This window comes from Chrysochloris asiatica, unplaced genomic scaffold (genome assembly GCF_000296735.1).
Source record: "Chrysochloris asiatica unplaced genomic scaffold, ChrAsi1.0 scaffold00096, whole genome shotgun sequence".
In the NCBI taxonomy this organism is placed as follows: Eukaryota; Metazoa; Chordata; class Mammalia; order Afrosoricida; family Chrysochloridae; genus Chrysochloris; species Chrysochloris asiatica.
In genome coordinates this window covers 9,131,562-9,157,468 of record NW_006408614.1, presented here as the reverse complement: position 1 = coordinate 9,157,468, position 25,907 = coordinate 9,131,562, and positions in this window count along the sequence as shown.

Sequence of the window (25,907 nt, the reverse complement as noted above, 5' to 3'; positions counted from 1 at the left end):
CAAGTTCATCAAATTGTATCAGATTACTCTTTTTTTTCCTCTTCTTTCTTCTTCTGGTTGAGCTCTGATCATCCAGTCATTGAAGTCAGGTCAAGGCGTATTATCTGCAAGTGTGAGTGTCCTTGTGCATATGCCCTCTCTTCTTATATAGCGGACGCTTCACTCTCCACTCTAGTCCTCTGTGGCTATGTCACTGACTCTGGGCCCAAGAGTCCCCAGGTCTTGCCACACTGCTGGCCAATTAATGCAATTTCTTGACTATTGGTTCCATTAGTGTTGATGATCGATCAGGGCAAAATGAAGTCTTTGATAAACTTTAATCTTTTCTCCATTTATATGGATGCTATTTATTGGTCCAATGGTGAGAAATTTTGTTTTCTTTACAATGAGGTGCAACCCATACTGAAGTCTGTGGTGTTTGATCTTTATCAGTAAGTATTTTAAGTCCTCTTCACTTTCAGCAAGCAAGGTTGTATCATCTGTGTATCACGGGTTGTTAATGAGTCTTCCTCCAATCCTGATACCACGTTTCTCTTCATATGACACAGCTTCTCAGAATGTGTGCATTCTGTTTGGTCACCTCTCTTTGGAATGGGACCAAACATGGATCTCTTCCAGTCAGTTGGCCAGGTAGCTGTCTTAAAATTTCCTTGACATAGATGAGTGAGTGCCTCTAGTGCCGCATCAGTTTGTTGAAGGATTTCAATTTATATTCCATCAATTCCTAGTGGCTTGTTCTTTGTCAATAACTTCAACGCACCCTGGAATTTGTCCTTTAGGATAATATGCTACCTCTTGAAAAGGTTGAACATCGACCATTTCTTTTTGTTACAGTGATTCTGTGTATTCTTCCATCACACTGACAGATGAGTGGTGGTCACCATACAATCAGCACTACACCATAACCACAAGGTTTGTGGTTCAAACCCACTAACTGTTCCTTGGAAACCATACACGGGGTTTCTATAAGTTCGAATTGACTTGACGGCAAATTAACAACAACTCTTTTCCAGAAGAACTTTCGAGGGGGCCCACTGATTGCATCTAGACAGTCTATGACTGATGAGTTCTGGACCTCAGAGTAAATCTGTGAGCTAGTCTCTTGTTTCAAACAATAGTTCCCATGTAAATGCAAAATGGGTCCTTCCATCATGAGACTGAACTTCTGGAATGACAGTGTGGCTAATCACTGGACTACTAACCACAAGGATGGTGGTTCAAACCCACCAGCTATTTCCTGGAAACCCTATACAGAGTTTCTATGAGTTGAAACCAACTCAATGGTTCTCAACAACAACAAAATAAGACTAAGGAGCCCTGATGGTGCTGTAGGTTAATCACTTGGTTGCTGACCACAAGGTTGGTGGTTCAAGCCCACAGCTGCTCCATGGAAGAAAGATGAGGCTACCTGTTCCTGTAAAGACTGACAGTTTTGGGAAACCCTATACAGTGTTGTTGTGGGTCAGAATTGTCTCAGTGTCAGTATCATGTGACTGAAAAGCTTCTACATCTGAAAGAACATAATAAATGGAGGAGAGAGAGAAAATTAAAGAAGATGAGAGGTTTCACTGGAGTGTGTAGTTAAACAAAACCTGTTAGAGTGATAAGCAAGGGTTTTCATAATAGTGCGGCTTCTTGAACACCTACGAGTTCTGTTCTGTCCTATAGGGTCACTACAACTTCTCCTGTGTCCTATAGGGTCCATATGTGTTCTAGTATGTCATATAGGGTTGGTATGAGCTCTGCTTTGTCCTACAGGGTTGTTATGAGTTCTATTCTGCCCTATAATGTCACTATGAGCTCGAATCTGTCCAATAGGATTGCTATGAGTTCTACTCTGTCTTATAGGGTTGTTTTGAGTTCTGTAGGGTCACTATGAATTGGAATCACCTTGACAACAACAGATGTCAGGTGATTTGGATGGCATGTGGCTCAGTTAGAGGCCACTAGCACTGTGAATGAGAGAACAAGAAAGAAACAAACTGACCAAGGAGCCCCAAAATGGACAAGGACACCCAAGACCCTAGTGCTGAATCCCGACAGCTCATTGCTGAGGATGAATGTACATGGAAGTAGGTGCTACTGGAGCCTGTTATAGGGTCTTCTGAATTTTCTTCAGGATGTCACTGAGATGTCTCCTGAGACTCCATTCATTGACTAGCATGAGATTTCAGTTTCTGTCCAACTGCTGTTTCAGAGGAGTCCTGGTGTAGCACTGTAGGATCAGGAAGGACCAGTCGCTGGAGAAGGATATCATGTTTGGTAAGGTAGAGGGTCAGAGAAAGAGAGGAAGACCCCCAGAAAGATGTATTGGCAAAATGGCAACATCAATGGGCTGAAGAGTGGCAACAATTGCGAGGTTGGCCCAGAACTGGGCAGTGTTTCATTCTGTTGTGCATAGGGTAGCTATTAGTCGATACTGACTCCATGGCACCTAACAACAACAACAACAATAAGGAAGACAGTTAATACAACTATTATTCAGATTTATGCATCAACCATTAAAGTCAGTGATGATGAAATTAAAGAACCCCACCAACTTCTTCAGTCTGAATTTGATTAAACTTATAATCAAGATATATTGATAATTACTGTCAATTGGAATGCAAACGTTGGGGCGGGGAGAAGAAGGGTAAATAACTGGAAAATATGGCCTTGGTGACAGAAATGATGCAGCAGATCACATGATAGAATTTCACAAGACCAATGACTTACTTACTCCTTGCTAATACTTTTTTAAAACAACGTAGAAGATGACTATATACATGGACCTCACCAATGGGATACACAGAAATCAAATTGACTACATCTGTGGAAAGAGACGGTGGAAAAGCTACATATCATCAGCCAAAACAAGGTCAGGATCAGACTGTGGAACAGACCATCAACTGCTCATATGCAAATTCAGGCTGAAGCTTAAGAAAATGAAAACAAGTCCACGAGAACCAAACTATGGCCTTGAATAGATCCTACTAGAATTTAGAGATCATCTCAAGAACAGATTCAATGCATTAGACACTAAAGACTGAACCCAGAAGAGTTGTGGGATGACATCAAGAACATGATACAGAAGAAAGCAAAAGGTCATTAGGAAGACAAAAAAGGAGGAAAACACCAAAATTTATGTCAGAAGACACTCTGACACTTTCTCCCCAGTGTAGAGATGCTAAAGCAACTGGCTGAAATCCGGAGGTAAAAGAATGGAATAGAAAATTTCCAAGGGAAGCTCAAGAAAACAAAATCAAATATCATAATGAAATGGACAAATATTTGAATTAGAAAACCAAAAGGGAAGAACTCACTCAGTATTTCTCAAGCTGAAAGAACTGGAGACAAAATTCAAGCCCTGGCTTGCAATATTCAAGGATTTTATGTGCAAAATATTGAGTGATGCAGAAAGCATCAAAAGATGATGGAAGGAATACAGAGAGTCATTGTACCAAAAAGAAACGGTAGGTGTTCAACCATTTCAAGAGATAGCATATGATCAAGAGCCAATGATCCTGAAGGAAGAAGTCCAAGGTTCATTGAGGGCACTGGCAAAAATCAAGGTACTGGGAACTGATGGAATACAAATAGAATCTTTCATCAAATTGATGCTGCACTGGAGACACTCACTGGCCGATGCCAAAAAATTTTGAAGCCAGCTATATTTCCAGCTGTTTGGAAGACACCTATATTTGTGCCCATTCCAAATAGAGGTGACCCAACAAAATGCAGAAATAATTGGACAATATCATTATATAGCATGCTAAAGTTAATTTAAAAATGACGGCAACAGTACATTGACAGGGAAATGCCAGAGGTTAAAGCAAGATTCAGAAGAGGATGTGGGAATAGGGATAATAGTGATGATGTCAGATGGATCTTGGCTGAAAGCAGAGAATACCAGAAAGATATTTACCTGTGCTTTATTGACTACACAAGGGCTATTAATTGTGTGGATCATGACAAGCTATGGACAACATTGCAGAGAATGAGTATTCTGGAACACTTATTTGTGCTCAGGAGGAACCTGTACATAGACTAAGTGGTAGTTGTCTAAGTAGAACAAGGGAACACTGAATGGCTAAAATTAGAGAAGGCATGATCTAGTGTTTTATTCTTTCACCATACTTATTCAATACATATGATGAACAAATAATTTGAGAAACTGGATTATGTGAAGAAGAACGCAGCGTCAGGGTTGGAGGAATACTAATTAACAATGTGTGATATACAGATGATACAACCTTGCTTGCTGAAAGTGAAAAGTACTTAAAATACTTACTACTGAAAATCAAAGACCACAACCTTCAGCACGGGTTGTACCTCAATGTAAAGAAAAAAGGAAAAATCCTCACGGATGGACCAATAAATGATATCATATAAATGGAGAAAGATTGATGTTGTCAACGACTTCATTTTGCTTGGATCAACCATCAACATTCATGGGAGCAGCTTTTAGGAAATCAAAGACATATTGCATTAGGCAAATCTGCAGTACAAGACTTCTTCAAAGTGTTGAAGAGCAAAGATGTCAGTTTGAGGGCTAAGGTGCACTTGAACCATGGTATTTTCAATAACCCCATATGCATGTGGAAGTTGGACCATGAATAAATAAGATCCTAGAAGAATTGATGCATTTGAATTGGAGGAGATTATTAAAAGTACCACAGACCTCCTTAAGAACAAACAAATCTGTGTTAGAAGAACAGCCAGAATATTCCTTAGATGCTGGGATGGCTAGCCTTTGGGTCTCATACTTCAGACATATTATCAGGAGGGAGTAATTGTTGAATCAGCACAACATGCTGGGTAAATTGGAGGTCCAGTGAAAGATAGGAAGATCTCCAAAGAGATGGATTGGCACAGTGGCAGCAGCAATGAGTTGACACAGGACTGTGAAGAAAGTTCTGTTATACAAAAGGTCACTTTGATTCGGTACTGACTTGTTGGCTCCTAACCTAACATTGTAGGTTTTAAGAGATGTCACTGAGTCAGTTCCCAATTCTAGGAAACTGTGCACAGAAGAAAGTAAACACTGCCTGGTCTTGCATCATTCTCTCAACTGTTGTTACGTTTGATATATATTTTCATTAACATAGATGTGTCTTAGGTCAATTTCTTTTGTGATATGATCGAGATTCAACAAGCTAGTAAAGCAGAGACAGAGGAAATTGGATGCCTCATGAAATCGCCAAAGAACCAAGAAATAGTTGTCCTAAAGCCAGAACTCTGAATTCGAATTTGTGGTATTTCTGCTATTGTAGCACCAGGAGACAAAGACAGGCAGCTGCCCTGTGTATTGTGGGATGTTTAGTAGGATCCCTGACCTGTACCCACTTAATTCCAGTGGCATACTCCTCTTGTGACAACCACAAATGTCTCCAAAACAAATAAAACCCAAACCTGTTGCCGTTGAGTCTATTCTGGTTCATGGAGAACCCATGTATTGCAAAACCTCCAGACTCAGATGGAGTAGGAAGAAAGTCTGGAGGCTTACTTCTGAAAATCAACCAATAACACCTCTACAGATCACAATGGCCTCATCTGCACCTCCTCCTGAACCAGGAGCTAATTCCATGGTAGACAACAACACAGCTCAATAAGGGGGACATGGATAAGTAGATTTCTACACCCAGAGCTCTGTTAAGACAGAGACTCCATGGCATTCTTGAGGAACACTGGCATGGAGATTCAAGGGAGGGCAAACTGCCATGCCCACACTGCCCTCTCCCCTTCCTATACGCCACTGGGCAAGACAACCAGAAGACAAAAGATCCTATTGGTACAATGCATGTTGGGCTTCATTATAAGTTTTCTTCAAGTTACTTACAAGCCATTCCCACATCATTTAACATGCACTTCTTCTTCTTTTTTCCCCAAATATATATTTTTCTTTAAATATATATTGAAATCTTACATACAATAATAATAGTTTTGGTTATTACTCATTACTCTGCTGTGCTATTCTCCTGACTTTAAGAGCCCGTTTCTTGCTATTGTCAGTGTTTTGTGCTGTGTTATGGTTTAATATCTATGGGACCAGCAGGAGCAATTCTGCTGCTAAATTACAATTTACCTTTCCCCGTCTCACCTTCTCCATCATTTTTGCACATGTTGTTGTTAAGTTCTGACTCATAGTGACACTGTATAGGGTTTCTAAGGAGTGGCTGCTGGGTTTGAACCACTGATTTTCTGGTAGGCAGTCTGGTACTTATCTACAGCACCACACTAGCATGTGTTGTTGTTAAGTGCCGTTGAGTCAGTACCTACTCATAGTGACCCCATATAGGGTTTCTGAGGAGCAGCTGATGAGCTTGAACCGCTGACCTTGCAGTTCAAAGCGACCTTGCAGTCCAGCGCATTAACCTCCAGCGTGACACCAGGGCTTCTGTTAAATGACTAAGAGCTGAAGACCTCTGATCGCAGCCAGCAGATCACCTGACCCAAGCTAGAAATTCAGTGTCCTGCAGTGCTCATCAGGGAGTCCTGGTGTGGCACTGTGGGGTAAGCAGTGGACCTCTAACCAAAAGGTTGGCAGTTCAAACCCACCAGTAGTTCTTTGGAAACTCTATACTCATAATGTAGCTATGAATCAGAACCAACTCACAGACACTTAAAACAACAACAACAATGCTTGTCAACATCACTGGATGGTGCAAGAATTATCACACTCACTCTTTGAAATCAGAAGGGCAGCATTTATCTAAGGACAAAATTTTTGGTAGCATAATAGTTATGAATTGGGCTGCGAACCTCAACGTCAGCAGTTTGAAACTAGCAGCTGTTCCACGGGAGAAAGATGAGGCTTTCTGCTCCTGTAAAGATTTACAGCCTCAGAAACCCTGTACAGGGTCACTATGAGTCGGAACCAACTCCACAGTACATAACAACAACAACAACAGGGGAAAAGAAAGGGATGGAAGGAAGAAACATGGGGAAGGAGCGGGATAGGTGATATTACATCCAGGGATTTGCAATCATTGAGATGAAATGAAATGGATGATTTGTTGGATGTAAAACTGGCCATCTGCTCTGTAAACCTTCGCTCAAGTTATAATCAAAAGCAAAAAAAAAAAAAAAAAAAAATATATATATATATATATATATATATTCACTGTTAAGTGTTAGGTTGGAGGTCCAAGTTCCCTCATGGAAGAATGGGCTGGTGTGATTCACTTCTGAAAAGTCAGCCCTGAAAAGTCTACAGTGCACAGTTTAATCTGGTACACATGGGGTTTCTGGTTTAACACTTTCAAGCTTTCCTTTTCATTAAAAAAAAAAAAAAAAATGTCTTTAAAATATTTTCTGTGTGTGTATGTTAGATTTGATACATCTTGGTTGCATGCACCATTAGTTTCTTTCTCAAATAGAAAATTCTAAATACTTAAAAAGCATACACAGCAAGCACTTGGTTTTATTTTTGTCCCCAGACCAGAATTTCAACAGTAGCCAAAGCTTTACTTTGCTCCCCAATTATGTTGCAAGTCTCTCTTAAGTTATGTGATTTTATTGAGACCTGATGTTTTGCCCAGCCATACGCCTTTCATTCGTTGTAAATGCTTTGCTTTTAATGAGGAACATTTAGACTCAATATCTGCAAGGAAAAGTAAGGTTTTTGGTATCTGACATTACAACTGATCCTTTGGGATGTTTGAAATGCTTCACATCTGGGTGCAATAAATAATAATAAGGTCTAATAATGTTCTTTACTGCTCAGCATCCTCTTAATAACCTGTCCACAGATTTTTTTAAATGTCCTGAACAAATAATAATAATAAAGTTTAAAAGACACAGACATCATTAGCTTGTATGTCCCGAGAATTACTCTGCAGAGTAAGATAGGGATGACATAAATGCTGGGTGGATAGTCACATTCAGCACAGCACACAGGGAAATACCTAATGAGTTCCATGAAAACAAAGCATCCTGACCCTTGAGATGTTGATTCGTGTTGCATCTTGAGGCAGATGCTTATGATTAACAGAAAGGTTACGACGTTTTAAGTCCTAACCGGAGCCAGCGGAACAATGCATAAAGTTCAGAGTTCAAATTGGTGAACATCTTTTTTTCGCCATTCAAACACGTTTGGGTTTTACGCAGCTTTTAAATGTGCTAGATAGCACCAGCGTGATTTCCACAGATGTAGCAGTAAGACAAGACCATCATTTATTTGGGAAATTGACCAAAACGCAAATACATTTCTGGAAAAGGTGAAAAATGACTCAAATCTGTGTACTTGGCTCCAGTAGGAAAAACAAGGGTTGATAGATGAGGTGTGGGGAGCACCCTTCTGCCACTTTAGAATGGAGAACCTGTGGCAAGTTTTCCTCTAATTACCTGCCACTTTCTTTCTCTTCTTGGGAATGTCAGGGAGCTGTCCAGAAAAATGATTGCTTAACATGATGGGTGGGTCAAGACCTTTCCCAAGCTATCAAGAAGAAAGAATAAAATATTGCACTCAAATATCTGCCTTACAAACACCACTATGTGCTGCGTGTCCCATAATCCCACCGTGCAAACCACTGATATGCCTGGATTGGTCAATTTATTACCTTCTAACATTTTGTAAGTGTTGAGGGGATTGAAAAAATAGGAAAAAATATGGTATATTCCTGGAGACGCATAAAGTAACAAAACTTTCATGACAATACTACAATGTTTTTATGTAGTAATTATTAGTTATCGATTATTATTAGTTATGCATGCCGTTATTAAAAATGGAAGTCCAAGGGTGGTGCACCTTGTTAACATGCTCAAAAAAGGCTGGAGATTCCTTGGAAGATAGGACTGGCAATATACATCTTAAAAATCAGCCATTGACACCCCATGAAGGAAAAAATTTCCCAAAGTAGCAGATTGTCAGAAACACCATGCAGTCCACTTACACCAAAGACCCAAGAACCAAGTGAAACAGATACAGATGACAATTTGAGAATTCTGGATCCCTGAGTGTCAAAAGGAAGGATGAAGAATTAGATCAAACACCAGTTAAAAGGAGATACTGAATGAAAACAGTGAACAAGAAGAACTGTGAATTGGAGGTACCCTACCAGTCAGCCTGACACAGCAAAGCCATCTTGAGACTAGGTGAACAGTAACCCTGGGTGAGAACCTCAGGAAGGCAACTTAGTGAATTCTCAATAGGAGACAGAACCTGACAACCAGCATGGAATGAAGAAGGTGAACAGGACCTGACCTGGAAGATGGCTGCGAGTCCCTGGTGACCACATAACAGAAGAAAGGCAGAAACCAGAAGCAGGAACACTCAAAAATGGTGGTCCCATCTTTAGGGTGCATGACACATGAGGAGTACATCCATAGAGTGTCTGCAGGAAGTACCCTATCCAATCAGACTGGACAGCTACCTGTTCCCATCCTCACACTTGGTCAGGGCCAGGTTCTGAATTCTGGCTGCAGTCCATAGGGAGTCCCCTGGCACCTATGACAAGAGGAATGAGCTTCCCCTTCCCCTTGCTCTCCTGGTGATTAGCAGCATGAGTCCTCCTGTCTTGCCTAACCCATCTTTCCTCCTACTGCCTTACCCACCCAGTGAACAGTAACACTCACCCACCTCACCCATTTCCCTCTCCCTTCACCACCACCACCTACCCACCCAGAGACCAGTGAATGGTGGAGCACATAGACCCTGCCTTCTGGGAAATATCAAAACAAAACACAAGAATCAGGACAAAACAAGAAGATATGCTTTCAACCAACACACATAAAATAAAATAACATCATAACGTGTTGGAAGCAGCAGGCAGTAATGAATTACATGGAGATACAGGACAACAGTTCAAACAAGTGAGCAAAATAAAAGGAAAGAAAATCTTCTTGCAGAAGAAATGATAGTAAAACTACTTGAGAAGGAGTTCAATATATTTTTATTCAAGGAATATGCAGAAAACAAAAGAAGGAAAGAAAGAAAGAACCTTAAAAAGATTCAACCAAACAATGTAGGAACAAAATGACAGACACAATGTACAATTAGAAACCATACAGAAACAGTAAGAAATTCAAGAGGTTAACTACAAAATATTAAAATAGCATAATGGAAGGGCACAGAAGTGGAAGTGAACTCATGGGAGAAAGAATCAGTGAAACAGAAGACAAATCTCTTGAGACAAACTTATTTGAGGAACAATCCAAAAAAGAATGAAGAAAATCTATGCGTATTTGAACACTATCAATGGAATTCCAGAAAAGGAGAAGAAAAGAAATACAGAGATAAATTTTGAAGATACATTGGTAGCAAACTCCCCAGATATGAGAGATGAAGTTTTCCATCCAAGAAGTCCAGTGAGCCCCATACAGAGCAGACTCCCAAAGAAATTCACTTTAAAAAACACACACAAAAAAATCCAGAATCAAACTTTTCAAAATCCAGAATGAAGAAATAATTCTGAAAGTAGCTCATGAAAAACAAGTTATCACTTACAAAGGGCCACGAACAAGACTAAGTACTAGTTTATCACCAGAAACCAGGTACACAAGAAGGTGATGGGATGGCATTTGTATAATTCTAAAATAAAAGAATTGCCTAGAAAAACAGATCATATATTTAACTGTTTTTTTCTCTCAGAAATCAGGGGAAAGCTAAAATATTTCCAGATAAGCAGCGATCAAGGGAATTGATACAAACCAGACCAACTATATGAGAAATATTACAGGGAGTCCTTCAGCTAGAAAACCAGGAACAGACAACAACCTGAGATAAAAACACACTAAAACATCCTGAAATAAAGATCTTACAAAAGTAAAATAAAGCTACAAAACTGACTAAAGGAAACCAGGTGTGCTAAACTGTAAATGACAACTTCAGAATAAAAAAGGGGTGATAAAAGGTCTATTTATCTATACAGAGAGGAAATCAAGGCAATTTCAGGTATAATGTTGTTGTTGTTGTTGTTGTCAGGTGCCATTGAGTCAGAACCGACTCATAGCGACCCCATGCACAGCAGAACGAAACAATGTCCGATCCTGGGCCAACCTCACTATCGCTGCCACACTTGAGTCCATCAATGATGCCACCTGGCTGATCCATCTCGTTAGGGGTCTTCCTCTTTTTCTCTGGTATAATAGACTCTTTTTTTCAGGTATAATAGACTGTCTTAAATTTAAGATGACAAAGGTAAACTTCAGGATAATCACAAAGAAAATTAACAAATCTACTCACAAAAGTAAAGAAGAAGAAAATAAACAGAATTAGTTTATTCTAATACGAAAATAATAAATTATCAATTCCAACTCGTAGTGATCCAAGTCATGTACAACAGAACATACCCGGTCCTGTTTCATCCCCACGACTGTTACACTTGAGCCCACTGTTGTTTTCACTGTGTCAATTGGTCTTATTAAGGGTCTTCCTCTTTTTCACTGAGCTCCACTTTGCCGTACATGATGTTCTTCCCCAGGGACTGGTCCCTCCTGATAACATGTCCAATGGATGAGAGACAAAGTCTCACCAGCCTTATTTCTAAAGGCTATTTTGAATGTACTTCTTCCAAAACAGATTTGTTTGTTCTGGTAACCCATGACACTTTCAGTGTTCTTCACCAACTCCATAATTCAAATGCATCAATTCTACTTTCTTTCTGATTCATTGTCTGTCTTTAACATGCATATGAAGCTATTGAAATACTATAGCTTGGATCAGGTGCACCTCTGTCCTTAAACTGACATCTTTGCTCTTGAACACTTTAAAGAGCTATTTTGTAGCAGCGTTGTCTAATGCAATATATCTTTTGATTTCTTTACTGCTGCTTTCATGAGTGTTGATTGTGGAACCAAGAAAAACAAAGTCTCTAATAACGTTAACCTTTTTTCCATTTACATAATAGTATATATTGGTCCAGTTGTGAGGATTTCTGGTTTCTTTACATTGAAGTGTCCATCAGTATTTCAAGACTTCTTCAGTTCCAGCAAGCAAGGCCATGTTATCTGCAAGCGAATTAATCTCCCTCCATAGTTGATACCACATTCTTCTTCATATAATTCAGTTTCTCAGATTATTTGTTCAGTAAGGAGCTCTGGTAGTGTAGTCCCAGCTGCTCTGTGGAAGAAAGATGAGGCTTTCTGCTCCCTTAAAGATTTACAGCTTCGGAAACCCTGCTCAGGGTCGCTATGGGTCGAAACTGACTCGATGGCACTTAACAACAACAACAAAGCAGACTAAGGGAGTATGGTGAAAGATACAACCCTGGGCACACACATCTCCTAGTTTTAAACCATGAGCCTGCTCTGTTAAAATGACTTGTCTCAGTCTATGTAGGGGGTCCTCATGAGCACAATTAAGTGTTCTGGAATACCCATTTTTAGCAATGTTAGCCACATTTTACTATGATCGACATAGTTGAATTCCTTTGCATAATCAATAAAGCACAAGTAAACTTCTTTCTGGTATTCTCTGCTTTCAACCAAGATCCATCTGACATCAGCAATGATATTCCTTGTTTAATGTCTTCATCTGAATGCAGCTTGAATTTTGAGTACTTCCCTGTAAATGTACTGCTTCAACTGTGTTTTAATTATCTTCAGCAAAATTTTACTTGCATGTGATAATGATATTGTTTGATGGTTTCTGCACTCAGCTAGGTCATCTTCCTTTGGAATGTTCCAAAAATATGGATCTCTTCCAAATGGTTGGCCAGGTAGATGCCTCCAGCGCTGCATCAGTTTGTTGAAACATTTCTATTTGTATTCTGTGAATTCCTGGAGCCTTGCTTTTCACCAATACCTTCAGCACGGTTTGGAGTTCTTCGTTTAGAACCATCAATTCTTTATCATATAAGACTTCTTGAAATTGCTGAACATTGACCAATTCTTTTTTGTACATTGACTGTGTTTTCTTTCCATATTCTTTTGATGATTTCTGAGTCATTCAAGATTTTGCTCATAGAATCCTTCCATATTTCAAGTCAAGGCTTGAATTTTTTTTTTTTTTTTTCCAGTTCTTGCAACTTAAGAAATGCTGAATGAGTTCTTCCCTTTTCATTTTCTAGCTCCAGGTTATTGCACAGTTCATTTTAATCCTTGGCTGTCTCCTCAGTTCTACTTCCTCATTTCTTACAGCTGCTTTAGCATCTCTATGCCGGAGAGCAAGTTTCAGAGTCTCTTCTGGCATCCATTTTGGTCTTTCCTTTTTTTCCTGTCTTTTGATTGAATGTTGACTTTCTTCATGAATGATGTTCTTCATGTTGTCCTACAACTCTTCTGGTCTTCAGTCATTAGTGTCTAATGCATTATATCTGTTCTTGAGATTGTTTCTAAATTCACACGGGGTGTGTTTAAAGTCATATTTTGACTTTCGTAGACTTGTTTAATTTTCTTCATTTTCAGCCTGAACTTGCTTATGAGCAATTGACAGCCTGCTCCATGCTTACTCCTGGCCTTGTTTTGGTGATGATAATAGGCGTGTCCATTATTTCTTCCCATAGACATAGTCGGCTAGATTCCTGTGTATTCCATCTGGTGAGATCCATGTATATAGTCACTGCTCATGTTGTTGGAAAAAAATTATTTACAATGAATGCATGTGATCGTGCATTCATCACATGTGATATCTATCACCAAGGTCATTGTTTGCGACTACTGATCCTTCCTCTTTGTTTCGGACTTCTGCATTCCAATCGTCAGTAGTTATCAATGAATCTTGGCTGCATATTTGATTAACTTCAAACTGAAGAGGTTGGTCAAATTCTCCAATTTCATCATCTTTGGCATGAGTGGTTGGTGCATAAATTCAAATAATAGTGGTGTTAACTGGCCTACCTGTAGGCATATGAATATTACCCTATCACAGACAACAGATATCTTGAAATACTCTTTTGGAGAATGAATGCAAACCATCCTCATCAGTTTGTTTTTTCTAGCATAGGAAACCATCCAATTGTCCAATTCAAAATGACCAATACCAGTCAATTTTTGCTCAGAATATTGATATTTATGCATTCTATTTCTTTTTTCTTTTTGATGACTTCCAATTTTCCAGTATTCATACTTCATACATTTTACTTTCTGAATATTAATGGTTGTTTCTACTCTGTCTTCTTGTTTTGAATTTTGCCACATCAGCAAATTAAGGTCCTGAAAGCTTTGGTCACGTCATTAAGTCAGCTCTACTTTGAGGAAGAAGTTCTTCTCCAGTCATATTTTGAGTGCCTTCCTATGTGAGGGATTTGTCTGCTGGCACTATAGCAGAGAGTGTTTCACTGCTATTCATAAGGTTTTCAGTGGCTAATCATTCAAAAGTGGTCTGCCTCTCCTTCTTCCTAGTCTGTTAGTCTGGAAGTTCCACTGAAACCTGTCCACCCTGAGTGACCCTGCTGGTATTTAAAACAGTTTTCCTCGTCATAGAAGCACACACGTCACCACAGTATGACAAACTGACAGACAAGTGGTAGACAGACTTTCAACTTGTTCTTGCTTTTTCACCATGTGTTTTGTGGGTGATGCCTGGAAGGAGCTCCAATGCACAAACTGTCGTACAGACTATGAATAGTGAAAACAAGAATCTGGGTTGAGGGTTGAGGGGATTAAGAGGTGACACTGCCTGAAAAGAGCTGGGGACAAGCAATTGCTCAAAGGTGTTTATCACTGGTCAGCCCAGGTGCCTCGTGCAAGGGTCTCCTCAGTCAATGGAATGGTTTTCAATAATTCTGCCCATTGTTGTGAGTGTGAGACTGTCGGACCTTTTCACATGCTCACATCTGTGCAAATGACTTAGACCTGCTCTTAGACTTGGCTTGTTCACAAGAAGAACCTGAGACCAAGAGATGTGTGCAGGTAGGGCATTCGGAAGGTAACCCTAGTCCATGGGAGGAGCAAACGATTTGTGCTATAGGCTAAGCACTGGACTGCTAACTTCAATGTCATCAGTTCAAACCTACCAGCTGCTGCTCAGAAATCCTATACGTGATCGCTTTGAGTAGGAACTGACTCAACAACACTTAACAATAACACTGACAACTAATGTGACACTCTCAGCAGTACTGTGGGAAAAGGCCTGCCAATCTACTTCTGTAGAAAGTATAGGCAAGAAAACCCGACAGAGAAGTTCTACTCCAAGGGGGTCACCGTGAGTTGGAATCAACTCAATAGCAACAAGTTTTGTTATTTTCCTTCTTAGAAAATAGTGGCAACAGGGAAGAGCAAGAAACCAATATGGGTGCCTCAATGAGTAGGTTACTGTACATTTGGGGCTCATTCCTGCTAGAACCTCGCAAAGATACTAGGACCTGTTGTCCACCTGAGTGGGAAATGCTGGTGCTCACCTACCATCATTCCTTCCCATTGTTGGTTCAGGGCTGCTTGGGTGTTAACTCCTCACCATGTTCAGCCTGGGTCTGCAGCTAGAGAAACCCCTCAAGCAGAGAGTTTCAGAAACCTGCAGCAAAAGTGGAAAGCTACCAGGAGATCCTGGTGGGTTCCAACAGCATCTACAATAGGGCCACACCTCCACCTTCTTCTTGTTCTCTGGTACTGAGTGTTCTTGTTTTTTTATTAAAAGTCTTCCTGTGAGTGTTGCCACAGAGCAGAGAGGGGGAGCCGGCTGAGACTGGCTCCTGCTTTCACAGCCATTGCAAGACACAGAGCGCCATAGAGACAGGGCATGACCAGGCTGAGCTGGAAAGCACCGGGAGGACGCTGTGCCTCATGAATGGAAGGAAATAATAATAAATAAACACTGGCAAAGGAGAGTCTAAGAAGCCATGAGGCAAAACATCATCTTATACATTTTTTGTGCAAACCTGTCAGGAGGAACACAGGAAGAAGCAGCCAGATGCTCAGTCAACTTCTCAGAATTTCCAAGAATAGCTCAGAGAGGTGGGAGACCATGTCTACTAAACAGCAAGGAAAATGGAAGACATGGCAAAAACAGACAAGGCCCATTATGAAAGAGAAATGGAAACCTATATCCTGCCTAAAGGGGAGACAAAAAAAAGTTCAAGGATCCAAATGCACCCAAGACGCCTCCTTCAGCCTTCTTGTTTTGTTCTGAGTATCACCTCCAAAGTAAAGGCAAGGATCCTGGTCTATCCAGTGGTAATGTTGCAAAGAAACTGGGGGAGATGTGGAGTAATACCACTATGGATGACAGGACCCTCCTGAGAAGAAGGCTGCTTAGCTGAAGGAGAAATACGAAAAGGACAACGCTGCCTACTGGGCTGAAGCCAAAAGGAACCGTCAAATCCTAAACCCCATCTAGAATCTTCTGAGGTGGGAAATTTCCACTTGAAAGGACAAGCAGACCGGTCTGGAGTGGCTAGAAGAACAGAAGATACTTCTTGAAAGAAAAACCAACAGGAAAAATACAAAACAATAATGGCAGTCCGACTGATTACTACAAGAACAAGCAAGTTGCTCTCCCAGGAGACATCAAGGCAAGTGGTTGGGTCCCTCAGGGCAAATCCCCTTCCAAGACTAAGACTCAATGGGAATTCATGAGCAGACATGTGCTCTGATTAGTGACTATGTTTGTCACCAGTAAGAGGAAGTGAGGAAAAACAGCAATGAAGCTGTGAGCTAAGCCCTACAATGTTCAATAGACTCCTGTGAATCCAGGTGGAGACCTGGTTGGCCAGCAGTGTGGCAAGACCTCTGTACTCTTGGGCCCAAAGTCAGTGACATAGGTACAGAGGACTAGACTGGAGAGTGAAGCATCCAGCTGATAAGAAGAGAGGGCATATGCAAAAGAACACCCACACTTGCAGATAATACCCACTTGACCTGGCTTTGATGACTGGATGATCAGAGCTCAACTAAAAGAAAGAAGAGGAAAAAAAGAGTAATCTGATACAATTGATGAACTTGACCTACACCTATGGATGCAATAGCTCAAAAGAGGGAACAAGTCTTTACAGCAAGGTTCATTCCCACCCCCTTCATACACAGAGTAGACAGGGATGGGCAGCTTGGACACTGGCTACCCAAAAGGGGGGGCTACAAAGGCAAGAAGTGACTGGCTTACAAGCTTTCAAGAGGGAGCCTAGATCTAGAGGGCGTGGAGGAAGGTAGAATCTCCACTGAGTAGTATCCAATCTGTCTGGGTGGGGCTGATAAAAGGAGATGGGATAGGCCCCTTGTGGTACAATGGTGAGTAATTGTTATCAGGACTGATTGTGAGGGTTGGAAATGTAAAGGTAGATGTTTTGTAGCAAAAGGAGGGGAGTGGTTGATTTTGCAGTCCAGGAGCAGAGGTCCCTGGGACCATCAAGGGAGAAGAGCGGAGAGCAGGACCCTACCCAGAGAAGCAGTGACACCAGAGATGGAGGTAGAGACAACGACGTGGAGAGATGGAGTGGCTGGGGACTCTAGACACAGAGAGGGAGAGGGGCTGTGTGCTGGTGACTATGGAGGCAGGCTTACCGGGTGTACCCTTTGGTTGGTTGATGATGCACGGAGGGGATTGTAACCATGGCAATGAAAGGATATATGATAAGATGAATGTAAAACTAATTTCCTTCCATGTAAACTATCACATAATTCACAATAAAATATTAAAAAAAAAAAAAGGGTGAGAAAGCAAGAAAAAGGAGGAGGAAGACTAAGATGAAGAAGATGAAGAAGATGATGATGAATAATTGGTTCTAACACCATGTTTTTGTTTTTCTATAAACATTTAACCCCCTGCAACCCCGTTCACAAGTCATTTCTTTTAAAGAAGAAGAAAAAAAAATTGAAATGTAAGGCTGTGTAAGATTTATTTTTAAACTGTTCTTGTTATTAAGTGCCGTTGAGTCAGGTCTGACCTATAGTGACCCTGCACAGACTTTCCAAGGAGCAGCTGGTGAGTTTGAACCGCTGGCCTTGTGGCTCAAACCAATTTTGCAGTCCAGTGCATTAACCCACAGTGCCACACCAGAGCTCTATTTTCTGTGTAGTTAACACACTACCGAATGTGTCTTTAGCTAGCCCTGTCCTTGTGATATTTTCAGTAGCCACCAACCTTGCCTGGTACAGTTGTTGTTATGTGCCATGGAGTCTGTTCTGACTCATAGCGACCCTGTACAGGGTTTCTGAGGCTGTAAATCTTTACAGGAGCAGAAAGCCTCATTTTTCTCCTATGGAACAGCTGGTAGTTTCGAACTGCTGACCTTGAGGCTCACAGCCTGATTCTAAACCACTACGCTACCAGAGACAGTATGGGGTTTTAAATTGGCATGGGAATTTAAAGCAGGTTTTTCGGTGCACCGCACAAATTAGTTATATATGGAAATTGTACCTTGTTTTTTTCCACTATCTTCAGTTGTCTGATGTAGCTCATATAAAATAATTATTCTGTTAACTGAATATAACTCTGTAATCGCAAACCAAAACAGTTGCAGGTGTTTTGTTGACATTCTGAATGCTTGTAAGTAAGCACAATTTTTTTTTTTTTTTAATTTAAAAATAAAACCTCTGCCTGTGCCGTTTATCTGTGGAATCACTGTGGTCTCTCTGTTACACTTCACTTGTTTCCGTCTCAGCTTTCCTGCCTTCACCCACAAACATTTGTTCAGTATCCACTCCCTGGTGATGAATATGGACGGGCATCATATAACTGTGTACACAGAATGTTCACGAAGCTGCGCTGACCGGTGCTACGTTGTTGATGTTGGTGTTAGATGCTTGCAGCAAGCCCAGGTACCATAGAATAGAACACTGTCCCGCCCTAGACTTTCTCACGATAATTGCTATGTGTGAACACACTGCTGCAGTCATTGTGTCAATTGGTCTAGTTGAAGTTCCTCTTCCTTTTAATGACCCATTACTTAACCAAGCATGATGTCTGTCCTTCTGCAGTAAACCGTCCATCTTTGATGGCATGTCCATGGTCTCACCATTCTCAATTCTAAAGAGGCTTCTAACTGTGCTTCTTTCAAAATAAATATGTTTATCTTCTGGAAGACCATGCTACAATTCATATTATTCTCCATCGTTGTAAATCTAAGACACCAGTGTTGTAAGACAGGCAAATACCATGGAGCATAGAAGTATCTTCTGGTGCAACTGCCAAAAGAGTGGATGGAGTGACTCCTAACAGGGAAATGCAGGAACGTGCTGCAAGTTGAGAGCAAGGAGGTGCTGGTGGAACCTGGGTCTGATGGCTGTAGCAGGTGGCAGCCTGCTAGGTCTGCTCAGAGGAATGGGGCTGCTCTAAGCTCCCATCACTTTTCCAGGGGCCTCGGCTGCCAAGGACGGAGACCACAGTGCACGTTCTACTGATATCTTTTCCAGATGGATTCCAGGCCATTGTTTGAGAAAGCTTGAGGGGGAGCATATGACAGACAACCTGTTCTTCAAACAAAAGAAGTTCACCGTTACCTCTTCTCAAACCCCATTCCTCCCCGCGTAGTTTCCCTTGAGTGTTTTGTCTGCACATCGTAGATCATTCTGCCTGGTCTCCAGGCCAACAGGAAGCCCTTTAAAGACCTCTCTGTCATCCCTTGAACTCAAAATTCACTGTACATAGTGAGCCCTGGGGAGCTTATTAGAATGAAATTCCTAGGCCCCACTCCAAACCCACCAAAATGGAATCACTATTGCTGAGTCCCAGTATTTTGAGTCTACAAGATTATTTTATCCCCCTTTAATTTGATTGTGGTGAAAACATGCATAACCAAACACATGCCATCTCAGCAATTTCTACACACAGAACTCAGGGACATTAGGTACAATCTTGTGCAAACAATCTTGGCGATCCTTCTCTAACTTCATGTCACCACCATGAACATGAACTCCCTGTTGACTCAGAACTTTATAGGCAGCAAACTGTGGTTTCTGTGTTTGAAGAAGGGACCCATGCATGCATGATCTCTCCATTTATCCAGCCAGTCATTCATTAGAAACAAATGTATGACGAGCCAGAAACCTCACGAGGCATTGGAGATAGTCGAGGATAGGAGATAATGCATAACAGATAATAGTCTGGCCATTAGGAATGTTACTTATTTTTAAAGGGGACAGACAGAACCAAGACAGACCGGCAAATGATACAGACAGGAGGTGGTGGCCCATGTTAGAGAACTAACCCACCAGGGGACAATGGCAGGTGTGTGAGGGGCAGTGGAGTATTTAACAAGAGTGGTTGGTTTAAGACCTCTTATAAGTTGACATGTGTGTGTGTGTGTATGACAATTTAAAGGAAGTACGGACTAAAGGACCTGGTTTTCCCCTAAGTAAGGTGGTTTTGCCTTTGGATGCTGGGGAAAAGAGTAATCGGGTTGCCTTGTCTGGGATTTCTGGGCCACACCTGAGGATTTGTGCTAGCGAGTGCAGGGCAGCCAGACCAGCAAAGATTCACCTGGAGGCTGTCATCAATTAGCCTCAGCAGGTGTGATTTAGCCCATGTTGCAGGACTGACCATCAAGGCCTGGCACACTAAAATTCAAAGAGCTTCCTGGTCAGCTTCCTCAGTGATACACCCTCTCTGAAATGCATGTCTAGAAGCTCAACATCGGGAAACTTCCCAGGACTCACCTGTATATCTTTCCCTCAGAAAGATCCTGATTTATATGGTTAAGTGTTGGGTTGCTAACTGAAAGTTCAGTGGTTCGAACCCACCAGCCGCTGTACAGGAGAAAGATGTAGCATTCTACGTCTGTAAAGGTTTACAGCTGGTCTACACTGTTATTTAGGGTTGCAATGAGTCAGAACTCACTTAACAGCAGTGGGTTTGTTTGTTTTATTATAAGTGGGTTCTGACTCACAGTGACACTAGGCACAGCACAATGAAACACTGCCCGGTTGGTCTTGTGTCATCTTCACAATCGCTATGTTTGAGTTCATTGTTGCTGCTTCCATGTCAATCCATCTCATTGGCGGGAGGGTCTTCCTTTTTTTGCTGACCCTCCACTTTACTTAGCATGATGTCCTTCTCCAGGGCCTGGTCTCTCCTGACACTATGTCTGAAGTACGAGAGATGAAGTCTTGCCAACCTTGCTTCTAAGGAGCGTTCTGACTATACCTCTTCCAAGATAGATTTATTCTTTCTTCTGGCAGCCCATGATACTTCCAATATTATTCACAAATATTATTCATTATTCAACTTTCAAATGCATATGAGGTGATTGAAAATTCATGACTTAGGTCAGACACACCTTAACCTCAAAGTAACATCTTTCTTCTTTAACACTTTGAAAAGGTCTTTTGTGTATCATTTGATGTCTTGCCTGCTGCTTTTGAGTGTCGATTGCCTATCTAAACAAACTGAAGTTTTAGACAACTTTAATCTTATCTCCAATTGCAGTAAGTATATTATTTCCTATGAGTTCTTTGAGTTGCTCCAGTTAAGAAACAAACCCAAGGATGATGTCCTCCTAAAATGTAAGCTCTGGATGACAAAGACCAAACAAAGTGCCACTTGGGTGTCTGGTGCCAGACATGATGGAGAAATGGGAGCTGGTTATATGACTTATCCCCACCTACTGAGAAGTGACTATGCCCATTCTTATCAATGAAGCAGTGTGGTCAGCAGCGAGAGAGCCGACCATGAAGATGCGCATGGAAAAGTCCCAATCTGTACTGGCCTGATACATTTTAGAGCTGTAGGAAGTCTGTGAACCTGGGTTGGGCTGTGTTAGAGGACATGATAGGAGGTGGGTTGCAGAGGCACAAGGAGCTAGGACATGTAGGTGTTAGGTTTTACCCTGGTTGAGATGAGAAGACATTGGAGAGTCACATCTGCTGCTATGTTTAGAAGAGAGAATGGGTAGGGTGAACACAGTGAGACCAGTGAGGAGACACCTGTAATAATCCAGGTGAAAGATGTCAGTGGATCATAGGGCTACCATGTATGGATTTCCAGGCTGTACACAACCGTAGGCTCAATACTAAGGCTCAGAGAATAGGTGTATAGGGAAAGTGGGGCTAAATATCTCTTCATAACCTAAAAATCCTTGATTCTGGACTATTGCATTGTGCATCTCCAAAAATGTTTGTTACTTAAAAATTTGCAGAATAATTGTAGCCTCTACTACTCATTTGTTAAGGTCACTTATGAATGAGATTCCATTTGGTAAAGCAAGCACGTTTGAATGTTCTCCACTGGCCTGAGAATTTCACATTTGCTCAGTGAATCATTGTAGTTCAAGTACAAGGACAGTATTCTTGCTTCTGGCTCCAAAAAGTACAACCAGCCAAGAGACAATGTTTCTTAAATAAGAGTGCTGCTTCCAGTTGGTAAAACATAGATAATTTTTTCTATTAGAGACATTGATTTCTTAAGATGTTGTGATGAATTATGTCCATGAAACAGAAAATCTATCAAAGGCTGTGCATTGCACAGCCAAAGGGGCGCCATTGCATAAGTGTTGGCATAGTCCAATACAGTGGTCCTGTTTGGACCAGAGGTTCTCAGTAGATGTAGTTCAAAGAAGGGAGGATTCTGGATCTAGTTGGAAGGCAAAACCAATGAACTAGTGTAAGATAAATTCCAATTCACATTGCAAATGGTATCATCTTTCACTGTTTTCCCCCATAATCCTCCTTTCCTTGGAGCAAGCAAGCATAAGACAGAACTTTCATTATTTTTCTCAAGAACTAGCACAATAGCACAAAACACTCAATCCCCTGACTTTAGTGTAGATCATCAATCTCCCAAAAGCCTGGGGAAGAAACAGTACAAAGAGAGCCCAAATATATCTTTGAGACAAGGTGTCTATGAGTAGAATGTCATATTTAGTCAATGGCATTGTTGGCATTCATACTTGTTTCTGAAGAGAAAAACATTTTGCCTTTGATAGATTTTCTCTTTCACAGACATAATTAATCACAACATCTTAAGAAATCAATGTCTCTAATAGCAAAAATAATCTATGTTTTACAGACTGGAAACACCACCTTTATTTAAGAAACACTGTGTCTTGGCTGATAGAACTTCTCGAAGCCAGAAGCAAAAATGCCGTCCTTGTGCTTGAACTACAATGATTCATTGAGCAAATGTGAACTTCTCAGGAGAGTGGAGAGCGTTCAAACGTGCTTGCTTTACCAAATGGAATCTCATTCATAAGTGACCTTAACAAATGAGTAGTAGAGGCTACAAGAACAATTAATCTGCAAACATTCGAACAATCAACATTTTCTGGGATGCACCATGCAATTGCCCAGAATCAAAGATTTGTAGATGGTGATGAGATATTAATATAGCCCCATCTTCCCTATATCCCAATTCCTTGCTTATTGACTCTCTTGTTATCTGATATTTTACATGAACTAAAATAGAAAAAAATCTACTATGTGACATTTTGTGCATTAACAGCATAATCTGGCGATAATGAATGTTGAGGTGTGGGGTGAGCATAACACTGGCTGTGATAGTTAAAGTTTGGTGTTAAGCTTCCCGAAGTCAGGCTTCTCAGTGGTTTGGGCAATTATTAAATGATGACATTTAGCAGTTATATAATGATTCAATTTATTACTGTTGTTAAGTGCTGTTGAGTTGGTTCCAATCCATAGTGACCCTATTTCCGAGGTGAAGCTGGTGAGTTCCAACCATCTACCTTGTGGTTAGCAGTCCAGTGCTTATCCTACAGTGCCGCACCAGGACCCAATGATACAGTTTGGCAGTTATGTAATAATGTGATTTGAAAGTTCTGCATCCTTTAGTTTGTGATCTGATGCATTCACCTTCCATTTTCATATAATGCCTATTTCCCCACAATGACCTAGTCTTTAGAATGTAACCACATTGATAAATGAGGAGTTTTAGGATCCTTCCTCAATCCCACTTGGATTTAGGTTTCCTGCTCTCTCTCAATAGTTTCAGGAGTGGGGTTAACTAATCTGATATTTTATATTTGAATAATTGTTTGAAAATTCTTATGTTAGCCTGAAATCTGCCTTCCTTTAATTTCACCCTAACATCCTGGGTCTGCCTTCTGGAATTAAAAACAATCCCTCCAGTTCTTTTTTCAAAGAGGTGAAGGTGGTTACCAAGTCATTACTGATACAAGTTATTCTCCAAAAGATTATCTAGTGCTGCTATGACCGGAATGTCACAAGTGGATGGATTTAACCAACAGACATGTAGTTTCTCACAGCCCAGGAGACCAGGAGTCTGAATTCAGGGATACAGCCCTAGAGGAAGGTTTTCTCTCTCTGTCAGTTCACAGTTTAGGCCTGGTGTTCCTTGGCAATGTCCCCTGGATCTAGGAGCTCTCAGCATAGGGACCTCAGCTCTGGTTTCTCTTTCTTGGTGACACCAAGATCCCTCTCATCTCTCTTTTGATCTAGTACCTTCTCGGCACAAGGATTCAAGATACAACCCAATCCTCTAGATTGCATTCTGCCTCATTAAGCAAATTAAGAATCTACTCCTGCCCATTAGCATCTTCTTGTCGTTGTGGTTGTTGTTGTTAAGTACTGTGGAGTCAGTTCTGATTCATAGCGACCCTGCACAGGGTTTCCAAGGCTGTAAATTTTTACAGGAGCAGAAATCCTCATCTTTCTCCCGCGGAATGGCTGGTAGTTTCGAACTGTCGATCTTGAGGTTCACAGCCCAACTTGTAACCACTACAGTACCAGAGCTCTTTATTAACATCTTAGAGGTGAGGATTTATAAAACACAGGATAATTATACCATGCCACAAGCTGGAGGACAATGGCGTCATACTGAGAAGCATGGCCCAGCCAAGTTGAAACGTATTTTGGGTGACACAATTCATCCCATAACAAGTCTGAATACCTGGTACCTGTGAACATGACCTTGCTGTTAGGTACTAACTCGCAGCAACCCTATGCACAGTAGAACAAAATACTGCCTGGTCCTGGGCCAACCTCACAATCCTTCCTACACTTGAGCACATTGCTGCTGCCTCTGTATCAATTCATCTAGTTGGGGTCTTTCTCTTTGCTGCTGACCCTCCACTTTACCAAGCATGACATACTTCTCCAGGGATTGGTCCCTCCTGATAATATGTGCAAAGTATGAGAGACAAACTCTGCACATCTTGGCCTCTAAGACACATTCTGGCTGTACTTCTTCCAACACAAATCTGTTTCTTCTTCTGGCAGCCCATGGTACTTTCAATATTGTCCCCAAACACCATAGCTCAAATGCATCAATTCTTCTACAGTCTTCCTTATTCACTGTTCAGCTTTCACATGCATATAAGGCTATTGAAAATACCATGGCTTGGGTCAGGCATATCTTAGTGCTCAAACTGACATCTTTGCTCTCAAACACTTTAAATAATGACCTTATGAGGAAATAGAATCTTAGAAGATTATTAGCTAACACGAGACCACACTGGAGGAGAGAGAGCCTTGAATCAATCTCACTGGGGTCTTTGAAAAATCGAAGGGGCACAGAAACAGAGCCAGAGAATGGAGAGATGGGACCACGGGCTAAGGAACATCTGAGACCACCAAAAGCTGGAAGAGGGGAGGAAGGGTCCTCCTCTAGACACTTCAGAGAGACATTGACCTTGTGGAGACCTTGACTTCATATTTCTGGTCTCCAGAACTGTGGGCTAATATGACAGGGCTTCAAATAGTCTGTGGAAAATGGAATGAAAAGATAATGGAATTTTTCGGTGAAACGTTTGAAAGTCCTTATTGTTTCTGCTGGCTTAAGCCACCTAGTTTCGAAGTTACAACAAAGAAGTGCTAACTGTAAGCTTGGAGGTGGAATTCCACCCAAAGGTACCTCAGAAGAAAAGCGAGGCTATCCACGTTCAGTGGCAGCCACTGGTCTACTCTGACACACATGGGGTCGGGCTAGATGGTACGGTAGTTACAGAAGTTTGGAAGTTACGGAAGTACAGGTTATGGAAGTTCCAGGAAATGAATATGTTCCCCTAGTCTCCATCCTGGTGTGGCACCATAAGATCAGCACTTGATCTCAAGGTTGGTTTGAATCAAAAGCTCCTCAGAAACTCTATACAGGGTCGTTATGAGTCCGAACCGACTCAGCGGCACTTAACATTCTCCATCTAGTC